Here is a 16528-nt window from a genome sequence, read left to right as displayed (position 1 = left end):
GAACACAGAGTTCCCAAAAGCCAACTTTTTGAACTCTGAACTGTATGACCCAAGCAAAAGATCTGAAATACAGAGCCAAGACAACATTTCTTTTTCCTTCTCTTGTAATTGTCAATCATTCTGTTCACCAGAAATTTCCAAATATAGAATTATTTTGTCTAGTACCCACCACCTTTTGGCCAGCAAGACAAATTCCTCTCCCTGTAGCAACAGTAATGAGGAATGCAATCTTGGCATGTGATGTCAAGTCCCTACCTCATTCTTATTCTCTTTTAAGTTACCCTCCATACACACTCTGGTATTCAACTAAGTCATTGACAGAACAATTAAAACCCTTTCAGATAGGCTGAAAAATATCCCATATGGGTGAATATCTGAAAACACATGCTCTGTGCTGCAGTACCTCTGCCTGATGTTTGCTCTCTGCAAGCATATGTATGAACTGGAGCCAAATTTTTCTACACTTACTAATCATCTCAAGGGCTCCAGTTTTCAGATGCCCAACTTGAGGCAATTAAAGGTGAGCAATTCCTTGTCTAAGAAAGCAAGTACCTTGAGCACAGCTCTCAAAAATGTGACCTCTAAGGTCATTTTAGTTCCTTGCAAGTACTGAGCCCCTGGTTGTACCTGGTGTGGAATTTTTGGGACTCTTTACAGAGGGAAAAATTGGCACAGAGTGAAATAACATCTCTCTATTTTTAAGAAACAAAAGTTTGAGCATGGATCCATTCCCTTTCATGTCATCAGTCTGCCTCCCTGTTTCTCTAACATGCTGAGGACATGTTTCCACAAGCTGCATGTCCCCCATCTATCACGGGATGCCAAGAGAGCTTTCCTCTCCACCCAGGATATGAAGAGAGGTAAGGTTCTTCAACAGCATCTTTAACAGAGCTCTTCTGCATCTTCCTCACCTCTTACCCTCTGCTGAGGCTTGAAGTGCCTTCCACTCCCCACAAAGTTACGGAGAAGGACCAAGGAAGGGAGGGTATACAGGGCATATTTAATTTTTATTGTAGGTATCTAAATAAAAAATTACTTTGGCAATTAGACATGTATTTAAAATGAAAATAAAATTTAATGTTTGGGCCAATCCATTTTAGTTTGTTATTTAACGATCTTTGTAGCTGTCCTTTAACAATGACAACTGTAGTACAATGGAGAGAGAAGAATGTCAGATGCTTTGTGGAAGTACAAAAATACCAGAGAAAGCCAACTACTCACTTCAAAAAGATGTGAAATAGTGTAACAGTTGGGGGGAGGAAAAAAAAACACAACAGGCCTTTTTTCTAGAACATGATCTCTTTTGTCAGCAAGTCTAGTCTCAGAGACTGTGGATTTCCTCCATCCCCTTTTGCTGCCAGGGTTAAGCTCCAGTAAAATATGATCATAGTGGACCTCAGCAGAGAAGATTCAGTTATTGGTCTTGCCATGCTCTAAGAAGTTCTCTGAGGCCAGAAAAAAGTGGTGTTTTTTTAAATCAGATCATTGCATGGACCTGATTTGGAGCACAGGCACTGTGCAAATCAGCACAACCTTTTCTAGAAGGGGTGGGTAGAGAGTTGTTACTGGTAGTGCTGGGTTCATGAGAGACAACTCATCCTCCAGCACATATCTGACTCAGCATCAACTTGCTACCCAAGTTGCTGCTTCTGCACTCTAAGGTCAGGAAGGGTTTTTAACTCAGAAGTTTATAACAACAACGCATTTTTAACAAAGTGACATCAAAACTGACATGGTAGGGAGGAAGGAAATTGAGGAGAAGAGAGGGACCGTTGTATCCCAGGTGTGCCAGGCTGCTAGCAGCAATGAACCACAAATATTTCAGAGCAGAAGGTCCAGGTATCTTGAATAGCCATTTGCACTCTCTGCGACAATGGCTAATGTGCTCTTCCTGAAATTACAAGGTGTGTAAGACTGAATGTTCTTTGAAAGTTAAGCGTTGTTGGTTATTCTTTGTCACTGGAAATAATCCTGGCTGGTAGATGGCTTGACAATTTTTGGCTGCTGCTGCTACAGGTGACTGCTGATGGATCGTGCTGGTGGGAAGACCACTTTTCATAAATGTTAGATTTCTTGACCGTGATGCTTTCGGCTAGAAAAATCTCTTCCCTGTCCAGAATTTTAAATACCACTGGCAAATAAAATCCAGAAAGAAGACATTGGAGAAACTTTGCTTTGTTAACTGCCACGAAAATTGGCAAGTGCCATAGATTCTGGTATAAGTGAAAATAAGAAAAGGTTTAAATATATTCTTTAAAAATAACAAAGAAAATCTTGAGTGTGAAAATGACAAATACATGTTTTGAAAGCGATCCACTGAGTTCAAAACTTTATCTTTTTTCTAGAAATGTGGTTACTGGACTTCGCTACTCAAGAGAAGTCCCAAAGGGCCTTTCTACAATAAGTTACTTTTGCATTAACGATTTATCGAGTCAAGACCTTTCCATCACAAAGAAGTGTCTATTTGCTGTACCTGTTGGAATCCAAAAGAATAATGCAAGTGATGCCTGTGGAACTGAAATGTGCTTATTAACACTGTCTCACAAAGTCAGTGAGTGTTGTTAGTAAGAAATGACAGTGTATGGCTCAACTGCACATACTCCACTGCTGTCAAATTACTCAGTATAAATACAGCAGGTAAAATGGGCACCCAGCTAAGTGAATTCTTTGCTGATAGGAGTTTCACTGCCTGTTATTTCTGTATTTTTTGCAACATGATCCAAAGCTCATTAAAGTCAGCAGAAATGCACTCCCTGATTTCCATCCAACCTCAAGAGCCAATAAAAATGGAGGGCATCAAGCGCATATATAGGATCAGGTCCCAACAGCAGTAAAGCAAATTATACTAATTAATCTTTTCAATCACCTACCTAATATGGCAAGAGGCAGGTGATTGATTACTATTTGCTTTTAAGATAAATCTCCTGTGCAAATGGTCAGCATTTTTTTGATTAATCCTTTTCTGAGGGAATAAAAAATAGTTATACCTTTTCACAACTGCAATTAGTCAAAAATCCAGGGACTTGCAGATTGTTCCGGCTTGGAGGAGAATAACCGTGCTTCTCTGCAAACAATGCACATGCTGGATTCCTCCTAAATTAAAGGAAGAGAAACAAGAGACCAGGACTTTGCTCAAAAGCATAAGCTCCATCTTAAGGCAGGAGAGAGCCCAAAAGCTTCTTCTGCACCTGGAATGGTACAATACTACCATAATCAGACCATGGAATGTCTCTTTGGTGGTTTTTATTGTTTTAGTAGTCACTATGCTGAGGATCAACCAAAGTAGACCATTTTCCCCACCAGGGTGGGGAGAATTAAATCACAACATCACAAATCTGTCAATTCTGGAACTCAAAAAAATGTATTGACTCTGGCAAAAATGTCCTTACAGTGGCTTCTCGCGTCTGTTGGGCCATTCTGGAGCTGTGAAGTCTCTTCATCCATTCTCTTTCTCTCTCATTTAAATGATTTGCTTTGCTTTCATACAAAATAAAAGAACAAAAAAACCCCACACCTGGAAACCTTGACATTTTTGCACGATATAATTCTTGTTTTCTGTCAAGCCCCTGTTCTCCATCACTCTATACCCAAATCAATGATATTGCCATTAAGTAAAGGAAACTGTAATAAGGCCTTTTAGAACTGATACTAAATAATATCCTAGCCTGAAAGAACTTTTGATAAGACTGCATTGGCTACCACCTTGTTGAAGAACACAGCAGAAAAATCTTTAAAGAACAATAAAAGAACAATAAAAGAACAATTTGTAAGCGTTGTTTTGAAACATGTAAATAGTACTGTCAGTTGGTGAGGATTCTTTTTTTTCATTTTGTACATTTACATTTTCCAACTGCAGTTTTAGAACATTTCACTGCATGCTACTATCAATCATCCTTAGCCTAGAAATGTACTGTACATTAGTAATGCTTAATTGGCATATTTAAAGTAAATAGCTACTTAGTTTTGCTGTAAAATCTTTGGGAACAATTTTATGATACCACACGGCATTGTTTGTTCCAAGAGCAAATATTCAAGTCTTGAACGTTAACTCTGATAGGAGACAATTGGAAGTATTGAAATACTCGGCTTGCCAGGCTACCGTACAACTAAATATAGGTCATTGGGATATCGCCTGCCAATGAAATAAATCCATCGCATACTCTATGCCTGAAAATCATTTGGGAAGTAAGGAGGGAAGGTTAGATGTAAAAGAAAAATAATAACTGATGGATCTTTGACATGACCAGTGAAAAAGATAAAATAAACGTTTATAAAAATCGGGGCGGGGGGTGGGGGGAAGAGGTGAAAAGAGAGGCAGTGAGAACAGCAAGCTGGAGAGCAGGAGGAGGAGAGCAATGGCATGAGGCCAGATCCTGCTCTCAGTTACACCCAGGCAACATCACAGGCTGAAACTGCATGGGTGTAACTGAGAGCAGAATGTGCTTCCCGGTCTGGTGCTTGTTTATAGCAACTCCCAAGGGTCTGTTTTCACATCAGGTGTAAACATCATTCGCTCCACATGCAATTTCTGCATTTTCTCCTGCGTAACCGTAGAGGAGGGAGTTTGCTACAAACAAGCAATGTGGAATGAATTTTTAGGAGCGTATCACCAGTCCACCATCTTTTACCGGACAGATCTTGGCCTGATTCTCCCGTAAGATGTCTTGTAACCATGCCACGGACTTTCTCTCTCCCCAACAGATTTTCCCTCCACTCTCACACGCGGTCTCAGATAAAGGAGTAGACGTGCGGCACGTGCTGCGATGTGCACTGGCAGTCAGACCGCTGCACGACTGGCAAAACGCGGATGGCACTCTCCGTACTAAGTGGTACGTGATGTTTCATTTATATTTGCCAGCTGGCTAATAGTAGCCAAATGTTTGTTGCAAAGAGCGAGTGAGAGAGAAAAATAGCCATATCCTTTGGCACACAGAATAATAATAATCCTCCTCCAGAACAGGCTGGCAGTGCTCGAGCCAGAGCCATCTTTCCGACTCTGAGACACTATTAGATTCTCCACCCTTCTCTTCTAAATTCTGCAGCAGATTGTTTGGGCTGGAGAGAGATGGAGACAAGAGGTCCCATCTGGTACCAGTTCCTTATTTCTTTGTAGCTCTATAATAGCTCCAGGTCTTTTCACAGTTCATTCAGGAGACGAGGGGAAGAGTTGGGTGAGGGGAGGCGGCAGCCCCCGGTGCTCTACAGGCCAATCATCTTTTTATTTTTCTTCTGTGTTTCCTTTCTTCTCTTTCCCTCCAGATTGACAGGAGTTAACAGGCATCTGCTCTCCTGCGTTCGCGGCTCTATAATGCAGACCTGTCAATAGTTTCCACTCTCGCTGAGATTATTTTACGGGTAAGACATTATACAGGGCTAGAAAGAGCTAGTGTGAAAAATAACTTTTACATGACTTTTTTTCCACACACACCCCCCACCATGACTCTGTGCCTTATTTCCTCATAAGACCTGGAACAAAACTTTTCGTTCTTTTATATTTTTAAGCCTGCCTTTTCCAACCACTTGCCTCCACAGACAACTAACTGCATGTCTCCAGCACCTTAATTCAGACCCGGGTTCTGCCAAATGACAGTCAGTTTCTCCTGCTTTGTTGCACGAGAATGGTTTTTGTTCTGTAGGTCTCTGTTTTAATATTACGTATTACCCCACAGGCAGAGAGGATGAAGTAGACTTGCAAGATGTCTGTGTACGCTCAGCAGCTTTTTCACCCCTCTCTGTTCAAGCACTGATATTCATCAATCCTGGGTGAATCCAGAGTTTCAGTAACTCTGAATCCTGTCACTGCAATTAGACAAGCAATGTCAGCAAAGGGAAAAACCTTTCCAGAGAAATGCTCTGGTAAAGACAGCGAGATGTGGGCTTCCAGGCACCACTGCCATCCTGCCCAGAGCAGACACGGAGGTAAGGATATCTCAGTTTTCTGTCTCAGCTTTCACGGATGAAGCCACAGACCCTGCTAGATGCAGACCAGTTTCTAGGCTCAATACTCTCTTTTTTTATTTCCCCCATTTCAACAAGCTGAGACAGCTTTGCAGGTCAGAGGAAGGAGCTAGGCAGAGACAGGGAATTAGCAAAACCGAATGGCAGATGACTTGCTGGGCTAGGTACGTTGTTATCCTGCATGTGGTCCCCTCTCCAGACCGGAGAGTGGAAAGGGAGAAAGGCTGGACTGTTCCTCAATCTCCTCCTTGATTTTTGTTTCTGTTTAAAATTGCTTTGTGTAGTGGGGAAAAAAGTGGTCAGAACCTATTTAATGCAGCAGTATTTAATTACAGCAAGGTGTAGTTTCAGTATGATTTCTTTGTCAGTTAATATTGTGCACTAATTATTCATAAAGGACCTGAGACATCACTTAGATGCATTTAAATTAAAAGATGAAAGGCTGAGAAGATATTTTATGAACAGGAAATCTAAAACTTTATCCTTCTTTCATTATTTTGTCCTTGAAAAGTAGAGGTTCAATTATTTATAAGCTCTATAACAAATATTTTGGAAAAGCAAACCATTGCTGCAGTAAGAAAGGAAAGAGAAGCCAAATAAACACAATTATGTTACAACTCAAGGAACTAATCTGAAAGATACTGAGTGCATTCTGAGTAAAACTGAATGTCCTAAGAATTTATTGGATTAGACAGGAATTGAAGTTGTTTACCACACTGAAAGATCAGGCTCCAAAAATATGCTAAACCAATTTTTTTTTTAATCTGCGTTGGCAAAAGTTTTACATTGAACCCACAGTAGTTTCCCCTTTACCAAGCGTTCAGCTGCGTGTATGATTGCCTGAAAGGGGGAGTTCAAGGGTGACTCAAAATTCTGATTTTAAGTCCATGCTTTACTGTGTTCTCGGCTATTGAAGATGTGGAGAAAAAATAGGCCCTTCATTGTGGTCTTAGCTTGCAACATGCAAGGGATTATGCCTTATCGAAACCTTGGAGGGAGGTGAGAGAAGCAATAAATCTATTGACAAGGTTTAGGACATGTATACACCTTTTGATTCACGGCTAGCTTTGCCCTGTTTAGTGAGTAGCACTGATTTGCATGTGGTTTAAGTGCTGATATTTAATTCTGAACTTAATCGTCAATTAAACGATCACTGACAATCCACTAGTGATATTTTGATTATTAAATTGAAATACATTGTGAGTAGTAAGAAAGTAGGAACATAAATATCATATAAAGTAGGTAAGAGAAAGGAATGAATCTACATTTGTCCTCCAAGCCAGTGGCTCTCTGATTTGTAGGCACTTTTCCAATATGCCTAATATTCCATCAAACATATCCAATCTAATACAGCTGAGAATATTTTTGAAGTGAGAAGGCTAGCTATTGATTATTAAGTCTGCTGTAATGCTGTAACCCACTGAGACAAAACATTGCTGGGAAACAATAAAAGCTGGAGGGCACCTGGCTTGTGCAGGCAAAGGAGGAGAAGCACGCCTTCTGCTGCTATCTGATTTAAATTGACCACTTAAAAGCAATGTTTTGAATGTGCTTTTTTGGAAGGAAGTGTGAAAGAGCTCTGGAGAGAATAGGGAAGGTAGAAAGGAAGAATAAATGTCTCTAATGTTTAAAGAGAGTGAATGTGTTGTAACTGGTATAGTAAATATAAATAATTTGAAATAATTTCATTACAGCTGAAGGACGAGCTTCTACAAATAGCTACTGGGCCAGATAAGACTACACTAAAAAACCACACTCCAAAAAAAACTTAATGATAACAAGCTTGTTGGAGAAAATACTTCTTGTTTTGATCAACCCAAATTCATACATCCCTCCTTATACCCCCTAAAATTGGGAATGAGTAGAAGTTATTCTTTCTTTATATGCAATATATTTTGTTCTGGACAGATGCATGTTTGTATAAATTGACATAAAATACTGATAGCAAAGCAAATAGTTAAAATTCAGTGTTTTGATGTAGCTTTTAGAAGTTTTCAAAACCTATTCCGTTTAAAATAAGCATTTGTTCTGCCCCAGAAATTTGTTACCATGGAGCTGATGTTTTTAATAATATTTAAAATCTACAGTAATTATTTTTTTTTCTTTTGACTGCTCACTCTGGATGGTACATGTTCAATGCCCTGAAATTCCCACCGATGTGAAGCGTGCTGGAGGAGGCTAAATTGCAGAAAAGGACACTAACAGGAGGGGCATAACACAGGAGTACAACCATATAAACTGCTCCTAATTGCTCAGCAGATAGAGCGGAGCTATCTTTCAATGCACACAAACACATTTTAGCTCTAGCACATCTGATCTCTTCTTGCCTCTAGCCTCTGTCAGGGAGATTTGCTAACTATATCCCATGGGAAAAGTCACTTGAGTTTGACTCAACTCCAGCTCTGACAACTGGGATTCCCTGCAGTCGCAATTGCTGTCGCTCAAGTCCAGCGCTCTGTCTGCCCTGAAGAAAAGAGTCACATCTTGCAGGAGAAGTATGAAATTTGCTGACAGATTAAGTCCAAACCTTAAATGGTATCCAGAGAGCCAGTTAGCAATGCAAAGTGAGTGATAATGCATACATCAAATGCATGTGCATTTACCCTGTTGTTTCAGATGGACAACTAAAGGTGGAACGGAAACACAGGTTTCCAACAATGGAGAGCCAGCGCCTCCAAATCTTAATTACCTTTCCTAGACAACATTTCATTTAGGTCCTTGTTTAGAATAGGTAATAATAGAGTTGTGCTGGTGAAACACCATGAAGATCTGCTGGACTAAGCTAAGACTAAAGGTTGTCACTCGTTGTGTAGTGATGCATTGACAAATGAATGTTGACAATGAAAATTAAAAGAGAAGTTAGTGTTGTACTTTGGGTGAAATCTATTTCACGGCTAGGAATGGTCCATGAAGTAGGTTTCTGCCTTTCTATGAATTTCTCTCTATTTCTCTGAAATACTCTGTATTTTATTCCAACACAGTAGTCACCAGGAGCTCCCTAACCAGCAGTTCATAAGCTTAATATTTTCCTTACTTATTCTTTTGTTCAGCATGTCTTTTAATCCTCTTCAAGTAACCAGGTAACCGTATGCATCTTTTCTAGAACCAACAAGCTTATGGTGTGTTGTTGTTTTTTTTAAAACTGAATAATAGGAGTGTGCTCAGAATTTTGCTGCAGCTATAATCAGGCACTTCTATTAAGTGCGTGTTTCAAACGCTGATTTGTATAATGCATAGGTTTTCAGATCTTTCCAGATTTCAGTTGTGTAACATCAGTCCTTAAGTGACTCTACAGTAGTGTCTGGTGCAGCTGTTAGGATGATTGGGATTTCAAATATCTTTCCATATTAAAGTAAGGAAAAGATTTAACGGGGAAAAAACTCTTGGCCTAATTAAGAAGAGTGAACTAGATTTAACGATGAACAATTTATTGGCAGTTAATAGAGCTCATACATGGTAGCCAGGAGCTAGATAATTTATCATTAAAAAGAATCTCCATTACACGTAAAATCCCTTTTCTCTTGATACAGTTAGCAACTGCACTTCACAATTACCATTTTTATAAGCCTGATTCACTGGCAAATGAAGCTGTATTTCAGAGAGCAGCAGCAAAACTTGTAGGTGCTGTGAATATTTAAATATGCAGGATTCAAGTTCTTTGTCGAGCAGTTTATGTACTCCTCTTCAGTCAACACTTCTCTGCAATCGTGACCTTGATTCCCAAGGCTTCATAGTTCAGCCTCCAGGAACTTCTTTATCCATCTGGAAAGATCCTTAAAATGCTTCTGATTAATGCAATCAATAAAGTACATGGTAGGAAAGCACTCTGTGAACACCCAAGTATGCCCCAGATGCTTCAGCATCCTGCGCTTGCGCAAGAGGCAAACTTCTGCACCCATGTTCGAAGTGGCAACCTCCAGCAAGGCAGTAGGAACTATGCTTGTGTGATTCAGGGTGGGTTATGACGAGAATTAATTTGGCTTCTTGTTTTGCCTCTGTGATTCAGAAGTGGAGACATTTGCGCTCTACGCATTGGTTGTCAAGATGTACGAAGGCAGATGTGTCAATGTCGCCGAGTCCAAACCTGCGAGGCTGCCTGTTGGCCACCATGCAGATCCAGACCTGAGCCTTTCTTTTTGGCAAGCAGGAGCTGGGAACGTGATTTCCAACCGCCACAGAGGACAGAATCACGAAGACTTTTTGGTGATTCATCAGATGGCACCTTTCCCAGTGAGTTGTATTCAGCTAATGCCCCAGCACGGTGTTCTGACTTGAAACCCAGTTTGAATAATTGCATTTCTTTTCATATATCCACAGCCTAGCTTTCCCTGTGCTTTTCTTCCATCCCAGAAGTGGCTGCATCTCAGTTGTCAAAAGCTTTGGGTGAGCTTCACAAAACATCTTTGGATCATCTTTCAGTATCAGAGGAATTATGTATGTAATGGCCTGGGGGAGATTTCCCACTGAAATATCTGCTTCTGCAAAACTGACACCCTCCTGACACCCAAAGGAGCAGGACTGGATCCGTTGGCTGTGGCTTATGGATTTATTTTCATAAAGTGAAGACGGTTGAAACTGGAAAGCCAAAGCATTAGCTCACTGTACCATCTACCATCCTCATGAATGGGAAATGAAAACATAAACAGGGTGGTTTCTCTGGGGAAAGAAAAGATGAAGAGAGTCACTCTCTTGGCCCTTCCTCAGATGAGCAGGAGAAAACTGGAGTAATTCCTAGTTTTCATAGTTGGGAAACCTACAAAACCTTTGGGATTTGTTGAGGCGAGGATATATCTCCTCACAGAAACTTGCAGCTCCAACACATTTTCCAGCATGGTTTCCCCAGGCAGGTTCTTCCTTACCCCTCCAGATAAGGAAGAAGGCAATTTGACTCTGTAATAAGGTAATCTATGTAAAGCAGAGCTCAAAGCAGCAACTTTGTGTTATTTGGACTTTTGGAGGCAATGCTGAGGACAGTAGTATAAACCACGAGCTGGATGAGTAGAGGTCTTCTCCTCCACTCACAGAGAAGAGGAGAAGATGGGCTACCTTGGAGAAAACTGCATCTGCTGATAACCACATCATCTCCCCTTGGACATTGCTCCATCATTTCTTGAAGGACAGTTGAGGCACCTTGAAGTCCACTCAGCTGAAGGGCCCTGGTGATCAGGACACGCAAGACCTGTTCTCTGGCTGTTTCTCTGCTTCTTTTCCTCCTCCCGCTTTCTTTCAAGCAGATCTTTGAGGTCTGTGTGAATGTGCAAGGCCACTATTACCCGGTGGTGAGAGGGATATGAAATCTAGGATCAGACCAAAGCAGTGAGTGGCTTGAGCCATTTCTAAAAAGAGAGGTCCAAAACTGTAAGAAACTGTTCATAAGATCATTTAAAAGCTCTCCTGCTGCTATCTGGCTTCTTGCTTGCCTAGAGAAGACCAGAAACTTCAGCAAAGGTAACCTGGTGCCATCATAGGACAGCGAGAACACTTGCAGAACTACAACAAGAAGGCTGACAGAAGGTGGGAAGAAAGTCCCATGTTGAGAGAAACAGCCAGCTAAAGGCAGCTTTTTTATCCCATCTGATGGAAAGAGCGGAACACAACTGCCCAGGGCTGGTTTTTGGTACCCAATATGAATGGAGGGGCACAGATGCAATGAGGTCCTTCCTTGTGGAGATGTCCAGGTTTGGGGCACCTGCACTGCTACCTTTTTTTGCAGAGTGCAAGACAAGGACAAGAAGAGCAGAAGCTCCCTGGGCCAGCTGAGTGCACAGGGCACAAGTGGCACGTTCCTCACAATTTGGATGAACTCGGGTTAGCATCTCCATAAAAAAAGTGTTCAACTGTCAAAGATCAGGGTGATGCAGTCTCTCTGATGGGACATAATCATCGACCTACAGCCCTGTGAGGACTGTCTGAGTATGGCAGCCAGAGATGGGAACCACTGCTGTTACTTCTACAAAATCCCCTATTAGACACAAACATAGATTCACTTGATTTGCTAGTTGATGCGGTACAGCATGGTTGACATGGGTCTAATGTACAGTACAAAATAGGGTCCTTCAGACTGCCTTTGTGGTCCAGCTCCAGAGCTCTTCTGGCTCATAACCCCTGCCACAGCTGCACCACAAAAAATAGACTTCTAGGAGGAGAGCTTAGGTGTTCAGACTCCCGAGCATCCGAAATGTCACCTCTCTATCAGCTGTTTGGTATTTATAGGGAGGTTTGCAAGATTAAATTGTATTTTAAACATTTCCATCACAATGCTTAATTGAGGGGGGGAAAAAAAATTGTTCTTCAAATAAAAAAATACCATTTTTTTTCATTTAAGTCTTATCTTTAAAAAATTAGCATCTGTCAACAAGGTGCAAGGTTGTTTTCAAAGGATAGCAATTCTGACTTCCTCTATTATACAATACCGGCAGAATATGTATTTTAGAGGTCTAAGATAATCAGAGATAATTAATCTCATCAAGGTAATAATGAGACAAACAGCTGCATTGATCTACACAGAGACGACTGATGCAGCAAATGAGGTGAACACAGGTCAGCCACAAAAACAGTCATTGGCAGCACTGGCCCATGAAAATTCAGATCTTGAAAGACTATCTGAATCTAAATTTCCAAACAGACTGCATTTTCCCCTTTCCTCTGCATTTAAAGACCTCACTCTTTTAATATATAATTTTACAATAATTTATGAAAATGGAAAGCAATATAGAATGCAATCAATCATTCATACTTCTGAATGAAAACCCAGAAATAGCAATGCTGTTCTGCAACTCTGTCAAGAACTGCTGCTGACATCATGTTCGTCCTGCCATCCTGATGAACTTTTTGCCTCATCAGCAACTAAAATAAGCTGTTACTTCACAAAAGCTTTACATTTAATTGTGGGTTTCAGACATTTATAGGAAGGGAGGGAGGAAATATGATTTGTAAACATATTACAAGTCTGTGTTAATTCTTTCCTTTGATCCAGCTCCACTTTGCCTTCCGTGGCAATGGGACGAGGAAAAAAATTATAATATTAATAATAATAGTAATTGACAAATTTTTTAAATGCTCAAAAATTCAGGATTCCCTGTCAAAAATGAGATATTAGAGTTTAAAAAAAAGTCATCAGCACTTCCCAACCTAGAGTTACTGTTTTGGAAAAGTCCAGCATCTTTTGTTCTGACATTCTTAAATTGGAATATGTTTCATTGTGAAATCAAAAAAGGGTAAGGAGAATTACTGCACATTAAAGTATTTAACGTTACAACAAACAACTCATGAGGATAGTCCATAAATAAAAATTTTCAAAATTTTCACTGAAAAAAAAGGAAACCCCTTATTTTGTTTCCACTCCGTTCTTGAGTTTTTCCCTAGTTCTATTACCAGCCAGAAATTAATTATTTACCCAGTTTCATAGTTAATGGAGCAGCATAGATGCTTTAGTCCTACTAAGTTCCCCAGCACAATGAGAAAGATGCCTTGGTGAAATCCTACGTAAGCAAAACCTATGTGAAGTGTATGGCAAGGTACGGCCCTACCAACTGTGGGACAGGAACATCATCTGGCCAGCATCAAGCAGATGAGACAACCCAGGGCATTTCCTGATCTGTCATGCCAAGGAGGGGTATAATTTGCAGACAGCCTGAACTAGGGCTGCTTTTAAGTGCTTTCAAGGAGATTTTAATTAAGCAAGAGATACCCTCTGCCCAATGTGAATGCATGGACCAAGTCTCAAAATAAAGCAACCTTTTTAAACAATAGTGCTCTCTCCTTTAACATACCCTGTGGGTCTGAAGCTAATAAAGATTTTCCATTGGCAAGGAGGTGTTTTGAATCAGGCCTCACATGTGAGAGAAAAAAATCAGAGCCCGAGCAGTTCAGGAAAAGGCAGTCTGCCTGAAAAGTAGTGCACTTGCATATTGAGAAACGCTTTAATTCTTTCACAGTTTGCTTGGACTCACGCCATTTCATTTCACTTAAGAAAATCTACCATTGGATAGATGGTGCTTATATACACAAAAGTTTTTTTGTTTTGTTTTCCTGCATATTACTATTGATCCTTTTCATTCACAATTTTCAAATCCTTTTAGTCGAGTAAATTGCTTTCAACAGTCTAAATTTTCCTGATATTTCTTCTACTCTACAGAGATTTGGCAGATCAATTCTTCATAAGATGAGTGTCTTGCCCTAACTGATTTCCAACACTATATATTAGGTTAGTGATTGCCAAAAAAAGAAACATTCACAAAAATGCTTTTTTGATGCTCTTGGTTCAGGAGGTTGATGGAATGAAGATGTGATATGAACTTCCAGTCTTACTCTATCAAAGTAAGCAAATGTATGTGCTTTTGATGAACGGTTTGATGATGTGATTGCAATGCAAATGTCATCATTTTCAGGTAATTCGTACATAAATGAAGCCCTGTCTTCTTGGCAAAGGAGAAAATAATGGTATTCTTATTTAAAAAAAAAACATTAAATATTAGCTAACTATAACTTTAAGTACCAAGACTAGGTATATAAATAGAGTTAGCAGAAAATTTTCCATTAAATATATCAACTTCCTTCTAAAATTGTTCAGTTTTCAAAGCCTTGGTCAAAAATTCTTAAGTTATCTGAACATATGTGAAGTCAAGGAGAGAGCAAAGAAATAAGCTATTGTATTTATAGCAAGATCACTGGAAAATTATAGAAAGAAAAAGAAAATGTGTTGTGCCACATTTTGACAGGAAATTTTCTATCTTCTTCCATTTTCCAAAGGTGAAAAAATAACCCTCTGACCGACTCTAACTACTGTAAAATCTTCACGGTAAGGACTCCTCATAAGATAGGGAAGAAGTGTAATGATTTGGAGGCAAGAGAGTATATTCAGTCTGTTTAAAAAAATAAGCTGTAATAGAAAAAAGTTCTTTGCCACAGAGCAGAGCCACTGAAGCTGGGGTCTGGGCACTATGAATTGCTAGCCGTGGTTTATTCTCTAGCACTATCATTAGACGTGTGGCACTAATGTGACGTGCTGGCCCTGGAGAAAATATATTTCGCAACACTCCACGATCGCAGGGAAAATCAGACTGCAAGATGGGAAAAGCTATGAAGTGGATAGCCACGCATGGAGTTTGAATATTCACCCCCAGAAGAGAGCAATATTGGAAGCAGGGAGATACCGAAGCAGTCATATCCGAATCAGCATCTGGTCTGCTTCCTCCATCCACTTTGTGAGAGTCTGGAAATCAAGCATGCTGAGACAATAAAACCTCTCATTCTATCAGCTTCTGTATAGGAAAGCTGAAACCTTTCAGCATGAAGGAGAATAATGAGCAGATCAAAGGGTGACCTGTTAGGAACAGGATGGAAATACAAGACACGTATCACACAGATGAAGTCTCGCTATGTAAACTTTCACTGTACTTTGCTGTCATGAACTGGCCTGCTGCATAGCACGGGTTCCAGGGAAAGCTTTTGATGTGAATCATTTCTCTGAGGCTCATATACAGTGACCATCTGCTGAAAAAAAAAAAAGGGGGGGGGGGGGGGGAATTATATTCCTTTATGCACGTGCACCGAGAATCTGCAAAGCTCAGGCTTGGCAAGCGCCCATTGCTGAATTCACCCAAATTTTGGTGAGCAGATCTGCAGAGAGCTGTGCATTCCCTGTTAGCTGTGAATTAATGCTTTCAGCTAATGCCTTTTGGACAGGGTCTTGCGCAGTAAACAGCCGGGGATGAAACAGCTATCTGTGCCCACGTAGGGTCATAATACAGGGAAAAGTGAGCAACTGTGGTTATCACACGGTAACTGGGGCATTTACCAAGGATGATGCATCATGCCACTCAGTTTTATTCTCAGACTTTCCAGCAGCAACTCATGGTCAGTGGCATGAAAGACGGAATGTAAAAGAATCATTATGTCTTTCTCCGCAGCCAAAAAGAGATGGTAAGTCAGCAGAACGAGCCCAGTCCCGCACTCCAGCCTGTGCAGTAAATGAACGTGAATATTGCAAAGGACATCTGTCAAAACTTCCTCAGTCTTCTTTTGAAAGAACAGCCCAAAATAAGTGGCACCTGGAGGCTTCAAGAATCATTTCTTGTGCAGGCCACTAGTAATTACTTTCCTTATTGAAGCCATTCTATTCTGACACGGTATTTTAATGTCAGAAGCAGGCATTAAAAGTCATAGCCAGTAATGATGCCAGTGTTTGCTCTATGGATGGAACCAGGAGAAGGTGATTCCACCAGTCTCCTGCTGAGAAACCTGTGCTTGTCACCAGAAGAAATGTCTTGGCTACCAAGGAGGTGCAGCTCCAGACTGTCATTCTCTATGTATATCAAAAACACAAGGAAAACAACATAATTAATTATATTAGCTTTGGTTATTGCCTGTTTGCCTATCTGTTGCTCCAGACGGAGGAAACTGATGCATAAGGAACCTCCTTTCATGAGTGATTAGCAGATAGTTTTGTATGTGCCTTCTTGAAAGCATTGCTGAAATGCACTTCAACTTCATTCAGCTCTCCACCCAAGTCTGCTGTGACGGCTGCAAAAACCAGATTTTCATGCTTTCCAAATGCTGACCTTGGATT

This window comes from Gavia stellata, chromosome Z, assembly GCF_030936135.1.
Source record: "Gavia stellata isolate bGavSte3 chromosome Z, bGavSte3.hap2, whole genome shotgun sequence".
Lineage (NCBI taxonomy): Eukaryota > Metazoa > Chordata > Aves > Gaviiformes > Gaviidae > Gavia > Gavia stellata.
The sequence above is the reverse complement of the archived record's forward strand: the minus strand, read 5'-3'. Positions refer to the sequence as shown.